Raw genomic sequence first — 22,422 nt, forward strand, 5'->3', positions numbered from 1 at the left:
TACGGGATGGGAAAAGGGGAGATGGTTATGGGATGGGCTGTAGATATGGGATGGATTTGGGATATGGGTATGGGATGGAGATGAGGGTCTGTATATGTGTTATACATATGTATATGTATAAAACATATATATATGTATATTGCCCCCACCCCATGGGAACAGTGTGGTCTGTGGTGGGGGACACACAGAAGGGGCCTCCCAGCTTTGGAATGTGACACCATGGGGGGATGTGGGGGCGCCCCCAGCTGTGGGACTGTCCCCAACTTTGGGGTGTGACACTGTCAAGGTGACATAAAAGTGTCCCCAACTTTGGGGTTCAACACTGTGGCAGTGTCCCCAGTGCTGGGGTATGACACCATTGGAGTGACAGAGAGGTGTCCCCAACTACATGGTGTGACACTGTGGGGGTGTCCTCAACTTTGGGGTGTGACACCATTGGGGTGACACAGATTTGTTCGCAGCTTTGGGGTGTGACACTGTGGGGATGACATAGGGGAGTCCCCAACTTCAGGGCGTCACACTCTGGAGGCATCCCCAACTTTGGGGATGTGACACCATGATGCGGTGTCCCCACTTCCCCTGGAAAGTCTTCAAGCTGCTCACGGTGTCCCCAACTTCAACAGAATGTCCCCAGGGGGGTCCTTTTGTCCCCTCTTCATGAGGATGACACCCAATGACAATGACACCCCGTCAGAGCTGTTCCACACTGATGTCACCCCTGGTCCCCTCTGGTGGTGGCACAGAGTTCACCACTGTGTGCATCCCTGTCCTCATGACAGACGATGGTGACAGCACCAGAGGGCGCCGGTGTCACTGGGTCCGGCTGTAGGCAGGCCTGGAGGGGTGACAAAGGACAGTGTGAGGCTCAGTGACAGCACGGTGACTGTGTGGGGCCGCCTGTGCCTGCCCCCATGTGGTGGTCAGAGCACAGGGAATGCTGTCACCCGAGAGATGGTGACACACAAGTGATGGTGATACAAAAGTGATGGTGACAAAAGTGACAGCCAGTGATGGGGACACTGTGCCACAGCTGTTCCACACTGAGGTCACATGCAGTCAACTTTTTAACAGTGTCACCAGAGTGATGGTAACACCCAATGACAGAGACAACAGTGACACCCAATGATGGTGACACCCCAAGGACAGTGACACTCAGTGGTACCCAGCGATGGTGACAACAGAGACACCCAAAAGCAGTGACACCCAATGACAGCGACACCTGAAGACAGTCACAATGGTGACACCCAGTGATGGTGACAGCTGTTGACGGTGAGACCCAATGACACCTGGAGGCACCCAATGACGGTGACATTCAAAGATGGTGATAACGGTGACACCCAAGTGATGCCCACACCCAATGACACCCAATGACGGTGACAGCAGTCACCCTGTGCCCCTCTGGGTCATCTCCAGACCCCTCCAGTTGACAACAGGTCCCTTGGAACCCACCTAAGGACCCCCCAGACCCTACAAGTCCTCTCAGGGACATCCTCAGACCCTTCTGAATCCCTCTGAGGATGTCCTGGACACACCTGGGACTCCCTGGACCCCACAGGATCCTTCTGGGACATCTCCAGACCCTTCTGGATGAATCCACAGACCCCATGGATCAACATGAGGACCCCCCAGACCCGCCAAGTCCTCTCTGGAACATCCCCAAACCATTCTGGATGACTCCAGGACCATTCAGACCCTCATGAGGACTCCCTGCACCGTACCAGACTCTACTGGGACATCTTCAGATCAGACCAGTGTCTCACTCCGATTTATAGGAGGGAGAGGAGGTTCTTTTAATATCTGTATACCCGGCGTGAAATTAAGAAACAACGGTTCAAATGTTGGTCCGACCAGTTTATTACAGATCTTAATTAGGGAGATGGGGAAGGGGAGGACGGATGCTATTATGAATTAGGGTAATGGGGAAGGAAAGGAGGGCGATAGAAAAGGTAGGAAAGAAGAAGCAAGGAGTCTTTATCGGAAGAAAGAGGGACATAGTCACCACCATGGATCCAGCGTGGTTCATAGTTCAGCCTTTGATCTTCAGTAGTGGTGGGTGATAGGGCATTGTTGTTGATGGCGACGACGACAACGGTGACCATGGTGATGATGGCCCTTTTTCAATGCTTTCAAAGTGGTCGAGTCAGCTGTCTTTGGAGTGACAGCTCAAATCCAAAGTGGTTGAGTGCCACTCCTTGGAGTGGCAGTTTCTGGCTCTGGGATCTTAGCAGAAATTCCTTTGTTCCCACCTTCCGGGCCTTGACAGCAGATAAGAGGGAGCAGGGATGCCCATCTGCATCCTGTTTTTCACAGGACACGATGGTATCGTTCCCCAATTTTCCCATACAAGGCTGGAGCTATTTAGTCACAGGCCAGATCTTCCGCCAGTAAGCACTTCTGAGCACTCTCTTCCAGAGGTAAGCAACTCTGGAGGAAGGGGCTTTCAAATGTTCCCAGAGGGATGTCAATTGTCACACGGTAGCACCCATCTCTTGCCTCCTCAACAAATCAATCAGAGTCTTATCACAAGAAATACCTCAGGAAGCAAGCTTTGAGCCAAAAAACAAAGAAAGATTCTCACAACCAGAGACTTCTCAGTGCTCCTGGACTCCTAGTGGGAGCTTACAGATCTTTCCAGGGGCCCATGGGATCAACCTGGGGACTCTCTGGATGCCCCAGTACCACTCTGGGATAACTCCAGACTCTTCTGGATGAGTCTGGAACCCCCTGGATGCCCCCAGACCTCTCTAGGACTTCTCCTGCAGATCCTTTTGCATGATTCCAACGGGGGATAAGGGGGGTTCGGCAGGGGGTGGGAGGGGGAGAAATGAGCTAGTGAGGATTCTGTGGGGTGGAAAGGGGGTCTGGGGATGGAGGGAGGGGTGGAGGGGGGAAACTGGAGAGTTGTGTGGAGCTTCTGTGGGGTGTAAAGGGGGTCTGGGAGGAGAGAGTGCTAGTTGGGGGGGGAGGGGTAAAGAGGAGAGGCAGACCACGTGAGTGGAAAGGGGGTCTGGGGGTGGAGGGAGGGGTGGGAGGGGAGAACTGGAGATCGTGGGGGGGTTCTATGGGACGTAAAGGGGGTCCAGTTGGGGGAAATTGGGGGTCAACATAGGGGAACGGACTCCAGAGGGCAGGGAGGAGGGTATGGGGGTACAGGGGACTGTAGGGGACAGAAAATGGGGTCAGAAGCAGGGGGAGGAAGGGAAGACAAGGGACCCTGGGGGTGCAAATAGAGGGGACTGGGGAATGGTAGGAGATTCTATGATGTGAATGGGGGAATTGGAGCGGGGGAACTTGAGGGGACAGAGAATTCTGGGGGTCAGATAGAAGGGACGGGGGAGGGGGATGAATCTAGGGGAGAAAATGGGAAGACTTGGGGGGGTCGGGGGAGAGAATGGGGACACAACGGATCAGTGAGAGACAGACGCGGAAGCCTGGGGGTCAGAATGGGGAACAGGGGCAGACAGTGACGGAGGAACTGAGGGGACGGGTGGAAGAGGACTCCAGCGATGAGAATGGGGGAAGTGGAGGCGGGGAACGGGGGGGGAGAGCGTAAGCCCAGCGGTCAGACTGAGGGACTCGGGAGGTTGTGGGTGACCCGCGGCGGGGGGGATGGGTGTGGGGGGAAGGCAGTGAAACACTGTGGGTGGGGGGGAAGGGCGGGGGGCACAGGGCACCTCCCGCCGCCGAGCAGAGGCCCTGAGCAGCAGAGGACCCACGCGGCCAAGACAGGACGGCCCCAGCCCCGATGCCCCCGGTGCCCCCGCCGCCCCCGAACACCCACTCGTAGAAGCTGAGGCGGCGCTCGGAGTCCCGGGGCTGCGCCGCGGCGCTGGAGCAGCGCGGGGCCCCGCTCCGCTTCCGCATGGCCGCGTCCTCGGGTCGCCGCGTGATGACGTCACTCCGCGGGGAGCGGGGACGGCACGTCGCTCGAGCAACGGACGCGCCGGGGCGTTGTCGCTATGGAGACGCCGCCGCGCATGCGCTGTCGCCGCGGGGACGGCTTCCCGAGCCGCAAGGACGGCTTCCCGCGCCGCAAGGAGGGAGGGCGCGCTGTCGCCGTGGCAGCGCGGCCTGCACGCACGGCCTGAAGCCCGAGTGGGGTTCGAGGGGCAGCGGGGGGCGAAGAAGGGTGGGGGGGAACGGAGAGCCCTCAGGGATCTCCTGGGGAGGTGGGGGAGCGACTGGGGGAGGGCAGAGCTCCGGGGATGGCGGCTGTGAGTGGGGCTGTGGGGTGGGACATCCGCAGGGAGATGCAGCCAAACAGGGGGATGTGGGCAGAGCATGGAGGTGTGGGAAAAGGAAGACGGGCATCTGGACAACAGTGTGAGAGCCAGGCTGATAGGGAGGGAGGGAGGAATGGGAAGGGAGGGAGGAAGGGAGGAAGGGAGGGAGGGAGAGGGGGGAGGGAAATGGAAAAAGGGGAAAAAAGGGGACAAGGGAAAAGAAGGAAAGGAAAGGAAGAAGGAGAGAGGGGAAGAGGGGCAGAAAGGAAGAAGAAAAGGGAAAAAGTCCAGAGCTTGGCCTGGGTGGTGTTGCAATGTAGAAGGGCTTCAGGTATCTTGTTAGGTGCACAAGAAGGAGTTCATGCAGCAATAAATGATATTGTTGTGTTCATGTAGGTCAGAGTGGTAGAATTGAAGCAGATGGAGATAAGATATGGCACCAAAGTGAAATACTGCACAACATAAGACGATGTGAGCTGAAACCAGCGTGACTTCCTGGCTTCCCAAATTGCACTGGTTAAAGAAGTTATTTGTGGGGATGGTGTGTGTAATCGCTGTATGTATGCATCCTTCCTTGTAGTGTGATTGGACTGTGGAGATGTATCTAAGTATGAAAGGTCAAAGGTGGTGAGGATTAGGATGTGAACATCGTAATCCTCAAAGGAAAAGGGGGGATTGATGTGGGTTGCTCTGTTCAGCAGTAGGGATTAGCACATCAGTTTAAGAACCAGCGCATGAGTTTAGCAAAAGGAATCCATGAGTGATCGTTCTGAAACTTTCAGCTTTAGTGGGAGAACAGCCTCGTTCCTCCTCAATAACTTTGCATGGGGACACAAATGAATACTTCTACCTTCTGCCTCCATGACTGTGCCTCATGAGAAGCACCAGAGTCCCAGTAGAATACTTGTATCTTTTGCCTCAACACGCGCGAGGACATTTTCCTCAGGTCCCACATACACTGCTAGGAAAAAGTGGCTCACTATGGCCTTATCAGCCGCTCCGCTCGGCAGCCAGTAACGTCTGAGTGCGAAAACACAATGCGCTGATGGAACTGCATGTTATGCTCTGCAAATTGCCACAGCGCTGCGTTCCTGCCAGGGCTGCTGTCTGTGTGCAGGGATAGGATTAGGAAAGCCAAGGCACAGGTGGAGCTGAACTTGGTGTGGGATGTGAAAAATAACAAGAAGGGGTTCTACAGGTACGCAGGCAGAAGACAGGCCAAGGAGAGCGTTCCCCCTCTGATAAATGAGGACAGAGAACTGGCTTCCTCAGACATGGAAAAAGCTGAGCTGAGGTGCTCAATAAGTGTCTTGCCTCGGTCTTCATTGGTGGTCAGGCTCCTCCCCATGCCTGCCAGGACCTGAAGAGAGGAAAGTGGGACTAAAGAAGGCTTCTCTGAGAGCTGCCGCTGCACGTGCAGAGGTGAGTCCTTGGTGAACACAGACATGGCTCTTGTTCTTCTCAGCGCCTCCGTCTGTCAGAAGTGAAAGAGATTGCAGAGTCCCAAGGGAAATGGTGTCCTGTTACTACACTCACTTTGTTTCTTTCCAGTCCTCACACCTTCTACTGTCCTCTTCTGCAGTTCCTTCTTCACTGTCCTCTCTCCTCTTTCTTCATGTGCTCTCCTTTTACTGTTCTCTTCATAGCACGATCTGCTCTTCTTTACTGCTCTTTTCGTTTTCTGCTCTTCTGTACTCACTTCTCTTCTGCTCTTCTCATTTGCCACTTTCCTCTCTTACCGTCTCTTGTACTTCTGCCAGACTTCCTTTCTCGCTTTTCCTCTTCAGCTTCTCTCCACTTCTGCTTTTGTCTTCTCTGTATACGCTCTGTATACGCTAATACCTCTTTTGCTTTTCTCCTTGTCTGCTTGTTTTTCTTACCTACATCCTTTTTCTTCTTCTCTGCTCTTCTTTCTTTCTTGTCTGTTCTCCTTCTGCTCTTATCCTTCTCAGCGTCTCTTACCTTTATTCTCTCCGCTACTGCTCATCTCTTTTGCTGTCTTGCCTGTATCCTATTGTGCTTTTCATCTTCTGCGCTTCTTCCTTACCGGTATCCTTAATTTTATCCTCTCTTCTGTTCTTTTTCTCTTCTTCTCCGTGTCCAATGTCTGCATCACAACTCTGTCAGAATTAGTTTTGGGGTGGAAAAAGGTACCCAGGTACATAGGTTTGTACAGTAGAACCTCCTACACTTTGCCTGAAAGGTGATCCAAAGGAGCCCTCAGGAACCAAGACCACAAAGGAGCTGCTTTTGAATGGAGAATTTTCCAGAGTTCCTTCCAGTCGTTGCTCAGAGGAACTGAGGTTTTTATCCTTGTATCTCTGCAGAAAAGCAGGGTGGAGGGAACACATATGGTGAGGTGCTCAGGTGAAATTGCCCTCCTTGCACAAACAGCCTGTTTGTGTCCATGTGATGCACGGTGAAGAGAAGCCTGCTGTTCTGTGAGTAAGCCTGCCAAAAGGGAGTTCTGGCCTTTTTGGCAAGTCTCTGAGGTGAGGTCTTTAGACAGGCTGGTTGTTTTGCAGGGGAAATGCCATTTCAGCTGTTTGTTGCCACGCTTGGTTGGTGCTTGTATGAAAAACATTCATCATCTAGACAAGCAGTGCTCTAGCACCAGGGAAGGGAAAAACCTCATGTACATCCAGTCTTCTCCATGAGCCTTATGTTGCCTTTCCACAGAGTCTCTAAATGCCTGTGGAAATCACGGGGGGGTGGGGGGGGCAAGGGGATGGGGAAGAGATGAGGGGCAATTTGTGCGCATCCTGTGCCCACGGAGCAGGTATTACCTACAAAGAGCTAGGAACCCTTCACGGCATCCTGGACTTGTTTACTTTCCTTGTTTGAGCGTGATGGTTTTGTAGGTACTTTGTGCATTTTAAGTAACTGTCAACTCTGCTGAGACAACAGGCGTCCTAGAGAGAGCCTTGCTGTACCCTTTTTGTTCGGGCTGTTTTATTCCCTCCTGAGATTAAAAGGGACTGTGGTCTTGCTTAGCAAAGGGAAGCGTGTGCATGCTTCCAAAGCAAAGGCAGGTAGGTGCGTGCTTGCTTAGCAAAGGCAGGTAGAGGCATGTGATGCGAAGGCAGATAGTTGCTTGTGAAGCCATGTCAGGTGGTGTGTGCGCTTCAGTGCTGGTGGGTCAGAGTTGAAGATGCACGAGCTGTGTGACAGCTCTGAGAGTGGGATGGCCAAGGAAGAAGCCTATGGTCCTAGCCCCCTGGGGAGAGAGTGAGATCACTAAAGGGAGGGAGGATTCTTAGACTCTGAGGGGTCTAGAAAGGGAGCTGAAAGGTTTGGGGCTCCCTTGCTGTGCTCTGCGCAGGCTGTGGCAGTGCTGGGGTTTATTTTGGAGTCAGTCTGAAAACAAAATGAGACAAGGGGGTTTTCTGTGCAGTTTGAAGCCTGTTTGAAACCTGCTTTGAACTCTGCTGCCAGGGCTGCAGCCCAGGGTAGGCACCTTGTCCCCACAACTGCTGACCACGTTCTTTCCTTCTCTGCAGTGACCACGTCCAGCCCTACGAAGACACTTTACATCATGTCGGACACCAAAGTGTCTGCGCTGACCACGTCTGTGATGGGTGAGGCTACCTCAGTCCCTCTCAAACTGCCAGGCATCCAACCTTCCTCCTCCGCCAGCTCTCCTCCTAGCCCTGTCACCTTTGCCACCTCCCCATGTTGTGTCGTGTCATGGAGATCTGTGGTGCTGGGGCAGGCCTGAACTCCCCTCCCTGACAGCAGACGCGTTTCTGAAATCTCTGCTCATTTCCTCATCCTGCTGGCTCATTCTGTATTTACAGGTTTGTGTCCTTTACTTTTCTTGGGTAATTTAGGACTGGTTTAAAGCAGCTGTATTTGCTATTGCCTTTGTCTGCAGTTACCCTTGTGGGTGATGGTGATGGGATATACCCTTTTGGGTTAGGTTTTTATGGAAGGGGAAATGGTGGAATCACCATCCCCAGAGGTGTTCAAGGAGTGTTTAGGTATTGTACCGAGGGATGTGATTTAGTGGGAAATGTTGGACTAGATGATCTTAGATGTTGTTTCCAACCGTGGTGATCCTATGATCCTAAGGTTTACACTTGTGGATTGTGATGAAGTGTTAGTGTTTAGTGCTAGAGCTAAGTGCTGAGGGTAACCCTTTGGGGTTAGGGTTTCATGTTACTGTTTTCTGTTAGGTTTAAAGGTTAAGGCTTAACACTTGATGTTAGTGATGGTGGGGGTGTGCCCACCTGGTTGGGGGTTTATGGCTTGTCCTTTTTGTTAGGGACTACAGCAGCACTTTTGAGATGGGAATGAGGGTTAAGCGTTAGCATTTTGGATTAGGGCTGAGGAGTATCTTTTGGGGTGAGTGTTAAGGATTAGCCTTTTAGGTTAAGGTAAAGGGTTAAGGGTTGTCCTGTGGAGTTAATGCTAAGGGATGCTGTAGTGTAAATGCTGAGACATGGCTTGAAACCTGATTTTTCACCTGGTAGAAAGGCAGGGCCAACCCAGAGCATTCCATGTTCCAGAATGACAGAAGGGGTGGAGCCAGGATCCACCCCTTCCCAGCCCTCATTGAAGGGTTGGCAGTGTAGGCAAAGGAGATCCCTGCCTACCTGAATCCTTCTGAAGATAAGCAGCTTCTTGCCTGTGCCCACGGCTGTTGCCTTTGAGCAAATTCTCCCTTGCTGCAGCCTTGGACCTTGCTCCTCTGCTGTCATGGCATGAGGCCTGGCCTCATGGGGTGCAACCCTGCTGACTGATAGATGTGTTGGTTTGGTTGGGGGTGGATGCCGTAGCTAATGGCAGAACCATTTCCTTAGTGCAACTAAGGAGGTAAGTGAGAAAACAAGAGAGTCTTGAGAGGAAAGAGTGACTGATGGCAGCGCTGTACTGGAAGCAATAGAGAGGCTGACAGTGGCTGTCGGTGGCAGTAGAGCGATCCGAGTCTGTGTCTAAATGGTTCTTAGAGCTGTGTCTGTTCCTTGGAGAGGCCAAACAGTGTGGAGGTACTTGTACTCACAGTTGTTTGACTTAGGAATGAAGTGTTTCTCAGCTCATGCACCTGACAGCGTTGTGTTTGCTTGTGCAGCTTTGCTTTGTGCATTGTAGAGCTGTCAGACAGATGTGGATTCATTTGCCACTCACTCAGCAGGAATGAGACTAGTAATACTTTCTGTAAATGCATTTCAGTTGAAAAAATGAGTTTGTTTTGGCTGTAGAAATGGTGTATTGGAGGGATTTTGGTGGATGTGGGCTAATAGGACAAGGATTCTATTGGCAACTGCTTTCTGTGACATGGAAAGGCTGTACTTTATTTTAGGGATGGAGCATGGGATTCTATTGACTCTTATTGAGAAAGGGGGAAATGGAAAGCCTCTGTGGGTAAGAATGTTTTGTGAGCTGTAGTTTGGGTACTTTCATCTAAATAGGACTTTGTGAAAGGGTGTGTGTGATGGAGGAGAGAGAAAAGTGCCTCGTGTTGACTGTAAGGAAGGCATAATGTTAGAGCAGTGGAAAGGCAAATTTAAGAAACTGTGCTTGAAAACTTGAAGTTAGTGGCTGGCTGTGCTAAAATCTTCTTCCAAAGAGTTGCTCTTCAAGTATTTCCTGCTTTCTCTCTGCGAGAAACTGACGCCAGTGGCCTTCCACTGCAGCATGGCCGTGCGGAAAGGCTGGGGAAGAAGACAGAGCTGGAGAAAGCACCAAAGAGAGGTACAGATACATAACAGGCATCTGGACTTGATGCACTGTCTTTCTGCCCAGGCTTTCTGTTTGTTCATTGCTGGGACAGTTCTCTGCAGTTTGCATCCCAGCTTTCTCCCAAGTCCTGGCTGCACAAAAATGCAAGCATTCAGAGGAAAAGGAAAAAGCAGAGGAGTGGGCTTCTGAGAAAAGAGTTGAGGGGGAGCGTGAGGAGCTTGAGGCAGAGTTTCAGAAAAGTGGTGATTTCACTTAGGATTGCTCTGAGATTTCCTTGCCCTGGGTTATGATTGAGTGTAGCTATTGGTTTCTTGGTTCCTGTGTATGCATTGTTGGTAGACAGATTAGTGTGTGGAAAACACAGCTGAGAATCCGGGACATGGTAATGTACCAAATGGACTGAACTACTGGAAGGATTGTGGGAATGAGAAGAGAACCTGGATTTCTCTTGCACAACAAGCCTGTATCAGTTGTGTCTCCTTTCACTGAGCTGAACGCACGGTGTGTGTGAAGCCTTCTGATGGGAAACCCACGGTCCCACAAAGTGGGCGTGGAAACGAAATGTAGCTGAGGTGCATCTGTGTGCTGAGTCATACTGCTGAGGACAGAGAGGAGCCCCAGCTGAAAAAGCAGCTTTGGTAAGAATAGTGGTGAAAGTAGGAGTGGGTATGGAAGGTTTAGACTGCTCTTGGAGGAAAGGTGAAAGTTTCAAATGTTCTGCAGATTCAGTATGCCTTGGTGTGCCACATCTGCCTGCCCTGTCAGCACTATGTCAGGCTTTTTTTCCTTTCCTTTTTAAGGTAGGAAAAACAGTTTCTGGCTAGGAGAAGAAGAAATGCAAGTCTTCCCTGCATTGCTCCTTGGGCAGTGGGTGCTGATGAGCAGTCCTTGTATGAGAATAACGTATTGTCATTTGATCTCTTTCCATTCCTTCAGCAACTGGGGTGTTGATGCAGCTGCACGTATCTCCTGTTTTGTCCTTCTGCTTTGTGTAAAAGAATAGTATAGTATGCAATCTCTGTGTGAAATTTTCTTAAAGTATTTTACTTTATTTGCCCCTAGGAAGCAATGGCTTGGAAATGATGGCAGTGTCACCCAGCAGCCCACACAGTGACCTGATGTCTCATTGCTTGCGTCTGTTAAAAACCACCACGATGAGAAAAGAACGTTTGCATGGATTCTGTGCTGACTGTGTCAGTACAGCCCTTAGGAGTGGTGTGGACATGGCATGGCAGGGAGAAGGGAATTCCCTTCTGATGGGAAAGTGCCCGAGGAGTGTTGACATCCCGTGTGTTGGTGCCCCATGCCCACCCCATGCCCCACACACTTCTGAATGAGCAGCACAGCTTTTGTGTCATTCAGCCACCTGTGGCAGAGCAGATCAGGCTTTCTGCAGGCGTCAGCAATCATCCCATCGCTTTCTGCCTTATAAGGAGTTGAAAACCTTTTCATTTTGGAATCCTACTTCCAAGCTTAACCACCTCCAGTGAAGCAGATGTCATTTTTCTTGTATCCTTCAATTCTGAGTCCATATTCTCCCAAAAGCAAAAGAGTTTGGAGGTAACCACCAATAGTTAAGTGAGCAATTTCAGTATGTATTTCTGATCGTGACAATTACTTCAGTTTAGAGGTCACAGTTAATGTACTGTGCCTGTTTTAATTCTGACCAAGGTTGTAGTTGTAGCTGACTTCCCAAGGCTGCAATACGTGGTGGTGACACAGCCGTGGGCTTCTGCATTTGCATTAATCCCACATTTCCTTGCAGGTCAACTTGTGCTGGAAGTGGACAGTATCAGAGTGTGAGTGAAGGTCAGTGCAGGAGCAGCTGTTGATGGGAGTCCAGGCTAATGAACTCTGGAGCATCTCCCAGTATGGTACCGGAGGAGGCAGGAATGATGTTAAGGAGCTCCTCAGCAGGAAGGTGGCTCATCCAAATGCTTGCTGACAGTTTGAAAGCCCAGACCCTTCCAGCCTCCACCTCAGAGGCAACATCTCCTTTGTCCGATCATGCAGCACCTGAGCAAGAGGGTGACCTGAGCTGGCTACACAAGAGTCATCTTAACTTCTTTGTTATTTTACTTCAGATAACTCCATTGGGTGACCCTGCTGTTGGTTTCTTAAAATTTGGATTACGTCTGATGGAGGCCCAGAAGTGATGTGGGCACTCACAGAGGTCACAACTGTTGCTGGGGTGGGAGCGTTTGTCCCACAGCTGGTGAGCAGAGCTGGTGCTGCACGCAGAGACTGGGTTCTGGGCCTTCCTTGAGAGAGATCGCCCTGTGAGAACCCGTCAGAAGCACTGCTGCAGCACGTGCATGAGCTGGGCACAGCTCAGGCTGAGCAGGCCGAGTGGGTGAACTGGGTTTGGTGCTGAGTGTGTCTCAGAAGAAAAGCTGGGCTGGGGTGGGCCCGCTATGTCAGCCCTTGTCCCAGCTGGTGGTGAGAGCAGGGTGGAGGCTGATGGGTGCTGCCCACTGTCACTGCTGCTCTTACCATGTGGCACAGCAGTGCTCTGGTGTGTGAGCTGGGAGGGAGGAGGACAGCCACTGTGCCTGGCTAAGGCAGAGCTGAGGTCTGTTGAACACGTGGATCGTACCAGTGCAGCTATTGCGGCTGCAGTAGGGGTGGAAGACAAAGGGAGTTTTCTTCATGACAGCAACACCAGCCACTTGCTTCAAGGTGTATAAATGTTGAGGAGATGGAGAACACTTGCTGTCAGAAATCATGGCAGCTGTACAGAATCTAGTTGTATTTTGGGGATGGTTCTTGTAACCAGTTGATTTTAAGACACTGTCCTACTCAAGAGTACTTTAGAGTGCATGATAGAAGAAAGCTGGGAAAATGCTTCTCCTTACTATTTTTCACTTGCAGATTCTTTCTTTAGGGATTCTTTCCAAAAGGAGATTTTGGGGATTGAGGCAGTTGAAGAAAGAGTGAAGCCAGGGGGCAGTCCCTGTGGAGAGGACCCCAGGAACTGAGCTTCCCCACCACTGTCTCAATGAGAAGACAGACGCAGTTCCCATTCCTGCTCTGCATATGGAAAAGTATGGCTGGATTTATTTGTTTGGGTTTTCTTCCTTTCTCTCATTTTGAAGGGGAAAAGCTGGAGCAGGGGGAGCACTACTGGTCCTTTGTTACCTCCATAACCGGTTGGATTCTGCATGTGCTGCAACAGGACAGCATTGCCAGGCTCCTTAACCTGCTGGGGCAGGGTGGGAGCAAAGAGCGTGAACTGCCCTCCTGCCAGCTGCACCTAGTTATGGTTTGCCAGGTCCCTGCTGCCCTGAATTTCACCTGAAAGGTTTGTTCTAGCTGCTTGCAGTAGTAAAATTTAGGGAAGAAATGGAAGTCAAGAGCTAAGGCTCTGCACAATAACTTTGCGTGGATTGAACTGTGGCACCTGAAGACTGTTTCCTGAATAATGCTGGCATTTTGCAGGTGTGTTGGTTTAACCCACTGAACTGATGTCTGTGAGCGCCAGTCTTCTCCACCTGAACAGTAAGAAAGCTGGGGTATGCCCAGAAATTGCAGCAGTTGCTGTGAATACTCTCCCAAATGTTTGTTTCCTTTAGTGGTAGCTAATGACTCAGCACTGTGATATCCTGTCTCTGGCACGATCTGGAACGCTGCATCTCTTTGCAGATGTTGGGTGCCCATTTCCATGGACCCTCCTTTCTTTCTCTCCTCAGAAGCAGCACAGTGCGGTTCCCTGCGTTAGGGAGCAGCAGCCAGCAGGCTGCCAGAATGCCAGCTGGGCCTTGCAGCGCGCAAAGGGACGTGTTGGGGATGGACCATCCTTAGCACTACGCAAAAGTGAGTCTCTTCAGTCCTCTGTCATGAAGTATGGAAGAATGCATTTTAAGTATTACTTCTGAGCGGGTGCAGGACTGTAGGGATGTCAGGTAACCATGGTGGAAGCACTGGGGAGGCCGACAGCGGCAGCTGATGGCAGCAGTGTGACAGAAGGCCGTGTATAAGTGGTGGTGCTCAGAGCTGAGTGCATTCCTGAGAAAGGCACTCTTGACTTTATGGCGTTTTCTTTCACCTAGTGATATGTAGAAAGTTAGTGAAGAAAGGAACAACAAGAACAAAAATACCCTACTGCAAGGGCAACTGCATTTGGATATTTACAGCATGCTAGAGCGTTATGTGAGAACCAAGAACTCCATGACCTGTAGGATGCAATGTCTTCTGAGAGATTATTGGAGGACTTTGTGGACGGAGACGTGTTTAGCTCACTCTGCATCATCTACACTGCCTAAGGAAGTTACACTGCAGTAAGAAAACCATGCTCTCTGAAAGCACAGTTTCCCATTGAGAAGAATTATTTGGCTGACCACCTTGAGGTCAAACTATAAAGCGGATTACAGGGCAAGTACAAGGGGCGAGACAAAAACGCCTAAGGCATGGTTTATTACTTCTCAAAGTAGAAATTAAGAAAGGGTTAGCTGAACTTCTCCCTAGAAATGCCTGTTAGTTTTGCTGGAATCCTTAGTGACTAATTCAGACAGACATCTGTGCTGCAAATGTCTGTAACTGTATGGATAAAGTTTATGATCTGCACGTCCTGTAAAGCTATAGCTACATTGTCTTTGATTTTTACTTAACAGATTGCAGTGTCTTGCCTATGCTATATGAATTGCAAAGCTTGCCTGCAAGCTGGATCATCCAGCAGCTTTCACACTCTCCCTTTGTGGAAATGTAATCAACTCATTCAATGGTGGGATCATGAATGAGTCCAACGAGAAGGCAGCATCAACAGTGAAAGTTTGACTATAAACTGAAATAATGAATTACCATGGTTGAAGCTGAACCAGTAGTCCAGTAATAGTTCTATGAAGTCTCAACACCTACCAGATACTTTCTAATGAATTTAAAAGATTCTTAATGATAACTTCATAGTGCATGAGTTGGTTCCTTTACACAGGTTGGTTCTTCCTTAACTTATTCCATACAGGTTTTAGTATCACTCTAGGGATTTTTTTGATAGAAAAGGACTTCTTGAAGGTTATCACTTGTACATTATGCTTTTACATAACGTACAGTGTGGATTTGTTCCTAAGAAAATTGCATGAACAAAACGAGGAACAAATAAACTTTCATTTATTTCTTTCAAATTTTTTTTTAATATGTATTTGCTGACCAACTTCCACACGGAGCTTTTGATCTCCTTGTTACAGCATGTAGATCATGGGATTAGTCAAGGGAAGACAACCGTATGGAAAAGAAAGGTTTCCCAATGGAAACCTTTTCCACTGGGACAGCCTCAGAGGGTAGGACATATATGTAGACAGCTGGGCCAAGCATGACAAAAACAACGATGATGTGGGAAACGCAGGTGGAGGTTATTTTGTTCTTTGTTTTGGTGTGTCTGGAGCTTCAGCAAGAGGATTATGTAGGAGATGAGGAGAAGTGCAAAGCACATGACAATGACAACTCCATTGTTGAGGAACATCAGAAGTTCCGCCGTGTAAGGTCAGCACAGGCCAAGTTCGCCAACTGACGCACATCACAGACAAAGTCGTCCAGGACGTTGGGGCCACAGAAGGGGAGCTTGATGGTGAGAGCAAATAGAATGATGCCATGAATGAAGCCACCGCCCCACGAAGCTCCAGCCAGGGCACAGCATACAGTCCTGTTCACAAGCATGGTGTAGTGGAGAGGCTTGCAAATAGCAACGTAACAGTCACAGGCTATGGCCAACAGCAGGAAAGCTGCTGCTGCTCCCAGGAAGTGAAGAAACAAAGGCTGGGTCAATCAGGCCTTGTAGGAGTTGATCTTAGGATTTGAGAAAAAGTCAGCCAGCATTTTGGGTGGGGTCACAGAACAGTAGCAGATATCCAAGAATGCCAGATTAGCCAGGAAAAAATGCATGGGTGATCCCAGCTGGGAATCCCCCTGAATTGTGAGAATGATAAGGATGTTGCTTGGGAGAATTATGATGTAGAACAGGAGGAAGAAGAAGAAGGGAATTGTCTGGACTTTGTGGGATTGAGACAATCCTAGCAGAATAAACTCTCTAACTACAGTTTTCATGCTCCATTTTGACTCTTGCAAGCCCTGAAAAAGACAGCAATAAACACACAATGCCAATATGTTGCAATATTTAGCAACTTAGGCTACGCTTAGGCTACTGAAAATGCACATCCTGTGACCGTTACCTGGTTTTATGGAGGACCACATCCCTGTATGTAAAGGAATATCAGATTTATTGGGCCATACCATACGGCAGGCCACCATTAACCATTCTATTATTGAATGGTTTTCATCATTATATTGATTACCTGCATATAATCTCTGTCTAAGAGCAGGATGGACGGTCATTGTGGCCAATTTGGCTATTTCCAGGCCATTCACCAGAACACTTTCTGCCCCAGAATCCCATAGTCTTAATAACCAAGCCGGCACACTTTCTCTAGGTTTCTGCCTGAATCGTTGGACTAAGTCCATCAGTTCTGTTGCCGTGTACGGTTGGGCTGTTACGTGCAAGTGGGTTTGAGTGGGGGGCCACTGATCAGGCGGCACCCCTGCTGGTCTGTCCTGTACCTTTTTTGTTTTTTGAGATATAACAGGACGGACTTCTAGTGCGTCCGTCAAAATTGGGGATTCAAGATTCGATTTAGATGGTTTATTTTCCTGATCAACACAGTCCGTTGATTCAGGAGCCTGGTCATTGTTTATTGAAATACTACGAACTTGACCTATTGGAAGACATAGAATTGGTTTTTTTTTTCCTGTTAATAGGCCAAGTTCCTGCTCTAACTTTTCAATACGATCTTTTAAAAGTTCATTTTCATTCACTGAAGTATTATTCCTTATTTCGGCATTGTTTAAAGCATTTAATAGTGGCCATGCCACTGTAGAAGCAGCTAATTGTCTTTCTCTAGTGACTAATATATCTTTGCCTAGTCCCTGAAAGTAATCCGCTAGGCGATATGGGGAAACGTTTCCCACAACACGTAGGGGACCCATTTTTCAATGATAGTTGCCAATTCATAATAAGGGGATCCCGCAAATCCTGGGATCTGCCCTGGAATTGTTTTATCTAGGGGGGTAGTGTTCTCCCCCTTGAACCATTTACAGAAATTCCAAAGAAAGGACATAGTGTAAGTTTCAGTATATTCAGCTTGCCTGCCTGGCTCACCAAGTGTATAATTAATGAAAATTATATAAAGGAATATTATATAGTTTAATAATATTAAGATGTTATAGTAATGAAATAAGCAAGAGAGTTAGGCACAGCGAGACAAAGAGAATAAATAGAAGGCTCACCCGTGTCGTGGGCTCGCTCAGGAAAGACCAGTGGAGTGGATCTTCCGAAGAGAGAGAGAGAGATCCTTCCCCCCTGGTAGTCAGCTCTTAAATGGGTCTAGGAGAGGTGCAGCCAGGCTCCACCCCTTCCTGCAGCACAGGTGAATTGCTTTCACCTGTGCTCCCAGGGCTGCCTCATTGCTCGCCTCAGGTGACTAATCAGAGGTTCAGGCCGTGACTCAGCAGTTCCCATACACTGAAGTAATCTACCTGGACTTGTGCAAGGCTTTGATATGGTCTCACTCCATATCCTTATCTCTAATTTGGAGATACGTGGATTTGAAAAGTGGATTAGTAGCTGGCTGTATGATTGCAGCCTGAGGGTTGTGGTCAGCAGCTCTGTGTCCAGGTGGAGGCTAACAATAAGTGGTTATATTAAGGAATCCCTCAGGGTTCCATCTTGGGACTGCTGTTTTTAATATCTTTGTTGGTGATCAAATAAATTCTTCACTGTGGGGGCTGTCAGGCACAGGAAGAGGTCCCCCAGAAAGGTTTTGGATTGCCCCATCCTATGAGGCATTCAGGGCCAGGGTGGATGTGGCTCTGGGCAACCTGATCTACTGCATGACAACCCTTCCCATGGCAGAGGGGTTGGAACTGTATGATCTTTAATATCGCTCCAATCTAAACCAGTCTATGATTCTCTGAATCTAACTCGGTTCAGTTGGTCAATCTGGGACCCAAATAAATATCTGTATAAACATGCCAAGGCACCCTAACAGCCTAACACAAGTGCACGTGGCTGGCACAGGATGGATCCCCTTCCACCCCAGTGCAAGGAGAAAGGATGAGGAAAAGCAGACAGGTTCTCAACGCCTTTTTTACATCTGTCTTTAATAGTCAGGCCCGTTATTCTCAGGGTACTCAGCCCCCTGAACTGGAAGACAGGGTGGGGAGCAGAATAAACCCTCCACAATTCAGAATAAAACAGCACGTGACCTGCTGCTCCACCCGGGCTGTCACACATCCATGGGATTGGACTGGATCCACCTGAGGGTACTGAGGCAGTTGGTGGACGTGGCATCCTAGCAGCCCTAATCAATCAGGGAGTTCCCAGGTGACTGAATACTTGCTAATGTGGTGCCCATCTACGAGAAGGATCATCCTGATGTCCTCCTATGACTACATACCCACCTGGTGGATGAGATGCTGTGGGTGGAAGCTACCTGGACTGGAGCAAAGCCTCTGACACCGCCTCCTGTAGCATTCTCCTGGAGAAGCTGGCAGTCCATGGCTGGGATGGGTACACTCTTTGCTGAGTAAAAAACTGCTAGGAGGGCCAGGCCCAGAGAGATCCAGATGGAGTCCAGTTCTGAGAGGCGTTCCTCAGGGGTCGGCGCTGCAGCCTGTCCTGTTCAGTGTATTCACTGACGAGTCGGATGAGGGAATTGGGTGCACCCTCAGTAAGTTTGCAGATGACACCAAGTTAGGAGGAAGCGTCCCACAGACGGACTGAGATAGGCTGAATCACTGGGCTGACTGCAACTGCATGAGTTTTAAGAACGTCAAGAGCTGAGTGCTGCTTTTCGGCTACAGAAACCCCAGGCACCGTCACTACGGGCTTGGGGCAGAGCAGCTGTAAGGCTGCACGGACGAAAAGGGTCTGGGGTGCTGGTGACAGCCGGCAGTGCCCTCCAGTGGCCAAGGAGCCCAATGGCAGCCTGAAATGGGGCAGTCAGGAGCGGGGATGCGATCGTCGCTGTGATTTGCCAGTGGCCCCAGGGGATCTAAATTGCTAGCGGTTGTCCTTGTCCCATCAACTGCAGCCCAGCCCAGCCCAGCCGCTCCCTACAAGAAGACATGGCGGCCCTGGAGTGTATCCACAGAGGGGCACCAAAGCTGGGAGGGGTCTGGAGCGCAAGACTTAACGGGGAGTGGGAGAGGGAGCTGGGATGGTTCCGTGTGGAGAAGAGGAGGCTCAGGGCAGACCTTATCGCTCCGTCCAGCTACCTGGAGGGAGGTTACAGTGAGATGGGACCTCTTCTCCCAGGTAAATAGCAATAGGACTACGGGGAATGGCCTCACATTGCACCATGGGAGGTTCAGATTGGATATTAAGAAAAGTTTCTCCCAGAAGGGGTGGCGAGGCATTGGCACAGGCTGCCCAGGGAAGCGGTGGAGTCTCTGGAGGTGCATAAGGAAAGGGTAGCTGTGGTACTTCAGGACAGGGTTTGTTGGGCAGTGTTGGTGGCAGGTGGATGGTTAGACTGGATGAGCTTTCCAACCTTAATGATTCTGTGATTCTCCTCTCAGTACCTTACGTTCGCAGAAGTAGCACTAAATATACCGTGGATCTTTCTAAAGTGCAGAAGGTTACAGTGAGCTGTGTCTGTTCCATAATGTTCTTCCATTGGCTCTGGAGCATCGTTCTCCAATTGATGTGGATCCAGGGTGGATCCAGGGTGTCCCTTAAGGAGACCTGCATAGGCAGGAAGAGCAGTTGCTTAATCTGACACTGCATGGACAACGTGACTGCCCATCTCCCCAGCCCTGTCTGCTTAATGCCACCTGGCACTTGCCTTGCTTTTCCTTACATCAGACTTCTCTTCTAAAGTCTGCACTGAATGTTTCAGATCCTTTGTAGCAGCTGCCACCTGCTCTCCTCAGAGGACACGGGTGCAGAAGGGTTTCTCTTACCTTTAAACAAAGAACAGTAAGCGTAACAAAGCGTAACACAGGTTACCAAGAAATAGAACGTACTCCTCAGCTGTATGCCTCCACTGAAGTTCTCCTTCCCAAAAGATAACTGTACAAGAAATATGTCACGTACATAGATAGGAAATGATAAATATTAATATGAAAGGCATATTAATTAAACAGTTAGCTGGCTAAGGACACAGTGAGACAAACTGCTAAGGAGGGACAAACATTAGCTCCCTGAAACTCAAAGAACTGCACTCATTAAAAGGGCTATAAATGATCAGAGATTAAGGGGAGAGGAAATTGGGATAACAATAGAAACTGCAAAGGTTGAGACAGGCAGCTGGAAAGGTGGCTTCCAACGTGGTCAGCCTAATCAGGGCAGGTGGAAATACCTGTAAAATGAGGGCAGTTACATGCACAGAATGAGAGAGTTGTCAGTGCAAGAACAGCGGAAGATTGGTATTTCTTTCCATACAGTGAATATCCATCCTGAAAGGTCACGTTTTCTCATGATAGAAATTCCACTTATTGTGTGCGTGTTTCACTGACAGGATTGAACCAGGGCAGCTCATGAGGAGGTGCTGAGTGTTTGAAAAACACTGAAGATGACTTCAGGTTTTCAAGCAGAGCTCCACCGTGTGACCACAAGCAGCCGGTGCCATCTCGAGAGGCCCTGGTGTTCCTGAGGTACCTGCCTGGGACTAACAGTTGTCAGAGAGAACCTGCAGGAGACCAGAACCCTTTGGGACTACAGATGGAGCCTGGAAGGAGAGCCCCAAGGGATCTGATTGCTAGCAGTTGTCTTTGTCCCTGTACTGCAGCCCAGCCCGGCACACTAAATTCTCCCCCCCACAATAAGACAGTGGATCGTTGGGGATGATCCACAGTTGAAGTGGCCACTGGAATCCAAGAAACTCTTCCTGATTCTTAGTAGATATCCAGATATCCACGAAACGTCCTGGATTATCTGTGGCAAACTCAGACTGAAAGAGTCGAGTGCAGGTCACGCCAAGTAACTGTGGTAGAATCCATTATTTGGGGAGAACATCTCCTTCCAGCTAGGGAAGTTAAGTGGAACAGTGTGAAAAGATCCATCCGGCCAGTCCTCTGAGTAAGGGAAAATCAAATGTATTGTGCTATAGTGGCAGAAGGCAAACATTATTGGGCTGTGCCTCAATTTACTAAAAGCTGTCTAATCCACTTAACCTATGAGCAAAAACAAATGGTCTAAGCGGAGTGAAGGACACTGATTTGTGACGTAACATGAGGAAGACAGTAGATTGCTGATGTAAGAACTGTCATGCTTGTGCCCTGACCAGTGCTGATTATGCTGGAGTAAAAGCCTCAGGCCAGCACCAGTGTACCGAAGGCCCAGGGGAATGACTGCAGATTGACTTTGCAGGACTCCAGCCCACGACAGCTCAGAGCAACAAATGCATCTTGGTATTAGTAGTTCCTTTTTGCAACGGGGCAGTAGCAATTTATCCCTTGACAAATGCCAGTGCTGAGAAACCAAAGGCTCTACAATATCGTTCGTATAACTCTATGTGTAGAGAAAATGGCTTTGATCCAAAAAGCTAATAGTATAGACAGATAACAGAGAAGGCAGAATACCAGAAGGCATGCCACAACAGCAAAACAACACATCAGTGACAATGAGCTTGTCTTTCTCTGTTTATTTCAAATGTGTTTTTTTCTCTCTTCTGCATTGATTGCCATATTGTAGAAAGGATTGAAGGGAATAAAAAGCTAAATATATTAGAATATATAGAATATATAGATAGATAGATAATATATAGATATAGATAGATAATATAGATTATATAGATAATATAGATAGATAATATAGATAATATATAGAATATATATATTAGTCGGGAAGAAAATGAATGTAAGCAACCTCAAAAACACTTCTTTATTTTTCGCATAAGCTTGACTTAGTAAAAGGTGCTCCTTTTCTGTAGGTATGAAACAACGGATACACCAGGAAATTTTGGCTGACCTCCCCAGATCACAGCCTTTAAAGGGATCATTAATTGCAATGGAGAAAGATTTTGGTGGGCTACATCAAGGGGAAAATGAAAAAGCTTTGTTAGGATTATAAAGCACCAGGACTACAGCACCCTCTTATGGCTTCAATTCAAATGGACTGGGTGCCCTGCCACTAGCTGGGAGGGCGGGTAGAAGGCAAGGCCAAGTGAGGAGGAATTGAAGGAAGAATGGAGGGAGGGATGGAGGGAAGAAGAGATGGAGGGAGAGGGAAGCAGAGGGCAGGGGCTGCAGCTGCCCCACAGGGAGAGTGCAGGAGGGACAGAATGCATCCAAACGGCACAAAAAGGAGTCAGAAATTGTGCTGAGGGCTCCAGAGGACACTGGGTGCTACCTCTGGTGGGCTGTCCCCCCCAGCGTCACTCAGTGCCATCTCCTCGACTTCAGTAATGTGTTCAACCCACTGGATATCACAGAATCGTGGAATAATGGAGTTACTGCAGGGATAATGGGTACACATGGACAAAAGGACAAAGGGACTGATGGATGCAAGAATAGAGGCACACACAGACGC

The 22,422-nt window shown here is 49.2% G+C and overlaps 1 long non-coding RNA gene and 1 pseudogene across 27 annotated transcripts; one reads left to right on the forward strand and one right to left on the reverse strand.

Annotated features, from left to right (window-relative positions):
• The first annotated feature begins 3,956 nt into the window (after nt 1-3,956).
• On the forward strand, nt 3,957-21,981 carry LOC149914758 (uncharacterized). 27 transcript variants are annotated; one of them, XR_016460145.1, is made up of 6 exons: nt 4,380-8,020; nt 10,968-12,254; nt 12,790-12,949; nt 13,344-13,403; nt 13,595-13,718; nt 20,411-21,493. It is a non-coding gene; the product is annotated as an uncharacterized LOC149914758 (long non-coding RNA). The 27 variants fall into 27 exon arrangements; XR_016460146.1 differs by adding an exon at nt 3,957-4,129 and having other exon boundaries at nt 4,620-8,020; nt 12,790-13,718; XR_016460142.1 differs by adding an exon at nt 3,957-4,100 and having other exon boundaries at nt 4,620-8,020; nt 12,790-13,718.
• LOC149914759 (olfactory receptor 4N2-like) lies at nt 13,713-15,956 on the reverse strand (annotated as a pseudogene).
• Nucleotides 21,982-22,422: the final 441 nt, after the last annotated feature.

Source organism: Phasianus colchicus, chromosome 27 (assembly GCF_987193195.1).
Source record: "Phasianus colchicus chromosome 27, bPhaCol1.hap1.1, whole genome shotgun sequence".
Lineage (NCBI taxonomy): Eukaryota > Metazoa > Chordata > Aves > Galliformes > Phasianidae > Phasianus > Phasianus colchicus.